This window comes from Limanda limanda, chromosome 7 (assembly GCF_963576545.1).
Source record: "Limanda limanda chromosome 7, fLimLim1.1, whole genome shotgun sequence".
Taxonomy (NCBI): domain Eukaryota; kingdom Metazoa; phylum Chordata; class Actinopteri; order Pleuronectiformes; family Pleuronectidae; genus Limanda; species Limanda limanda.
The window spans coordinates 27,033,772-27,036,271 of NC_083642.1; the positions used below are offsets into that span (position 1 = coordinate 27,033,772).

Below are 2,500 nucleotides of genomic sequence, written 5' to 3' on the forward strand. Positions count from 1 at the left end.
CACCTGGTATTCCCAGGCGGTCTCCCATCCAAGTACTAACCAAGCCCGACCCTGCTTAGCTTCCAAGATCAGACGAGATCGGGCGTGCTCAGGGTGGTATGGCCGTAAGCTAAAGACTCAACCCACAATACCTTATTTATACATGTGAACCACCACCACCATCATCAAATCATAACAATTATCAATCATTTCCATCAGTAATAATGTCAGGGTTCCATATCCTTGTTTTCTTTGATGGTGAGTCTTTCCTGCTCTTTCCAAGATGTTTCTCCTTTAAAGCAGCAGCAACCGTTCCCTCTGCTGGTTGCAAAGCAAATTCGAAAAAGCTTACAGCACCTGGTATTCCCAGGCGGTCTCCCATCCAAGTACTAACCAAGCCCGACCCTGCTTAGCTTCCGAGATCAGACGAGATCGGGCGTGCTCAGGGTGGTATGGCCGTAAGCGAAAGACTCAACCCACAATACCTCATTTATACATGTGAACCACCACCACCATCATCAAATCATGACAATTATCAATCATTTCCATTAGTAATAATGTCAGGGTTCCATATCCTTGTTTTCTTTGATGTTGAGTCTTTCCTGCTCTTTCCAAGATGTTTCTCCTTTAAAGCAGCAGCAACCGTTCCCTCTGCTGGTTGCAAAGCAAATTCGAAAAAGCTTACAGCACCTAGTATTCCCAGGCCGTCTCCCATCCAAGTACTAAACAAGCCCGACCCTGCTTAGCTTCCGAGATCAGACGAGATCGGGCGTGCTCAGGGTGGTATGGCCGTAAGCGAAAGACTCAACCCACAATACCTTATTTATACATGTGAACCACCACCACCATCATCAAATCATGACAATTATCAATCATTTCCATCAGTAATAATGTCAGGGTTCCATATCCTTGTTTTCTTTGATGGTGAGTCTTTCCTGCTCTTTCCAAGATGTTTCTCCTTTAAAGCAGCAGCAACCGTTCCCTCTGCTGGTTGCAAAGCAAATTCTAAAAAGCTTCCAGCACCTGGTATTCTCAGGCGGTCTCCCATCCAAGAACTAACCAAGCCCGACCCTGCTTAGCTTCCGAGATCAGACGAAATCGGACGTGCTCAGGGTGGTATGGCCGTAAGCGAAAGACTCAACCCACAATACCTTATTTATACATGTGAACCACAACCACCATCATCAAATCATGACAATTATCAAGCATTTCCATCAGTAATAATGTCAGGGTTCCCTATCCTTGTTTTCTTTGATGGTGAGTCTTTCCTGCTCTTTCCAAGATGTTTCTCCTTTAAAGCAGCAGCAACCGTTCCCTCTGCTGGTTGCAAAGCAAATTCGAAAAAGCTTACAGCACCTGGTATTCCCAGGCGGTCTCCCATCCAAGTACTAACCAAGCCCGACCCTGCTTAGCTTCCGAGATCAGACGAGATCGGGCGTGCTCAGGGTGGTATGGCCGTAAGCGAGAGACTCAACCTACAATACCTTATTTATACATGTGAACCACCACCACCATCATCAAATCATGACAATTATCAATCATTTCCATGAGTAATAATGTCAGGGTTCCATATCCTTGTTTTCTTTGATGGTGAGTCTTTTCTGCTCTTTCCAAGATGTTTCTCCTTTAAAGCAGCAGCAACCGTTCCCTCTGCTGTTTGCAAAGCAAATTCGAAAAAGCTTACAGCACCTGGTATCCCCAGGCGGTCTCCCATCCAAGTACTAACCAAGCCCGACCCTGCTTAGCTTCCGAGATCAGACGAGATCGGGCGTGCTCAGGGTGGTATGGCCGTAAGCGAGAGACTCAACCCACAATACCTTATTTATACATGTGAACCACCACCACCATCATCAAATCATGACAATTATCAAGCATTTCCATCAGTAATAATGTCAGGGTTCCATATCCTTGTTTTCTTTGATGGTGAGTCTTTCCTGCTCTTTCCAAGATGTTTCTCCTTTAAAGCAGCAGCAACCGTTCCCTCAGCTGGTTGCAAAGCAAATTCGAAAAAGCTTACAGCACCTGGTATTCCCAGGGGGTCTCCCATCCAAGTACTAACCAAGCCAGACCATGCTTAGCTTCCGAGATCAGACGTGCTCAGGGTGGTAATGCCGTAAGCGAAAGACTCAACCCACAATACCTTATTTATACATGTGAACCACCACCACCATCATCAAATCATAACAATTATCAATCATTTCCATCAGTAATAATGTCAGGGTTCCATATCCTTGTTTTCTTTGATGGTGAGTCTTTCCTGCTCTTTCCAAGATGTTTCTCCTTTAAAGCAGCAGCAACCGTTCCCTCTGCTGGTTGCAAAGCAAATTCGAAAAAGCTTACAGCACCTGGTATTCCCAGGCGGTCTCCCATCCAAGTACTAACCAAGCCCGACCCTGCTTAGCTTCCGAGATCAGACGAGATCGGGCGTGCTCAGGGTGGTATGGCCGTAAGCGAAAGACTCAACCCACAATACCTTTTTTATACATGTGAACCACCACCACCATCATCAAATCATGACAAT

General features: G+C 45.8%; 6 non-coding genes and 2 pseudogenes across 6 annotated transcripts in view; all 8 read right to left on the bottom strand.

Moving 5' to 3' along the window:
• LOC133006965 (5S ribosomal RNA) overlaps positions 1-110 on the bottom strand; it is a 119-nt gene extending 9 nt beyond the window's left edge. The window contains exon 1 of the ribosomal RNA XR_009679467.1: positions 1-110. This exon is cut by the window's left edge and continues 9 nt beyond it. This is a non-coding gene — a ribosomal RNA (5S ribosomal RNA).
• A 214-nt stretch (positions 111-324) lies between these two features.
• On the bottom strand, positions 325-443 carry LOC133006684 (5S ribosomal RNA). Its single transcript, XR_009679201.1, has one exon. It is a non-coding gene; the product is annotated as a 5S ribosomal RNA (ribosomal RNA).
• Positions 444-657: 214 nt separating this feature from the next.
• On the bottom strand, positions 658-776 carry LOC133007420 (5S ribosomal RNA). Its single transcript, XR_009679894.1, has one exon. It is a non-coding gene; the product is annotated as a 5S ribosomal RNA (ribosomal RNA).
• Positions 777-990: 214 nt separating this feature from the next.
• On the bottom strand, positions 991-1,109 carry LOC133007741 (5S ribosomal RNA; annotated as a pseudogene).
• Positions 1,110-1,323: 214 nt separating this feature from the next.
• Positions 1,324-1,442, bottom strand: LOC133006696 (5S ribosomal RNA). Its single transcript, XR_009679212.1, has one exon. It is a non-coding gene; the product is annotated as a 5S ribosomal RNA (ribosomal RNA).
• A 214-nt stretch (positions 1,443-1,656) lies between these two features.
• On the bottom strand, positions 1,657-1,775 carry LOC133006666 (5S ribosomal RNA). Its single transcript, XR_009679184.1, has one exon. It is a non-coding gene; the product is annotated as a 5S ribosomal RNA (ribosomal RNA).
• A 214-nt stretch (positions 1,776-1,989) lies between these two features.
• Positions 1,990-2,098, bottom strand: LOC133007868 (5S ribosomal RNA; annotated as a pseudogene).
• Positions 2,099-2,312: 214 nt separating this feature from the next.
• Positions 2,313-2,431, bottom strand: LOC133006707 (5S ribosomal RNA). The gene has a single exon (XR_009679223.1). It is a non-coding gene; the product is annotated as a 5S ribosomal RNA (ribosomal RNA).
• Between the last annotated feature and the right edge of the window lie 69 nt (positions 2,432-2,500).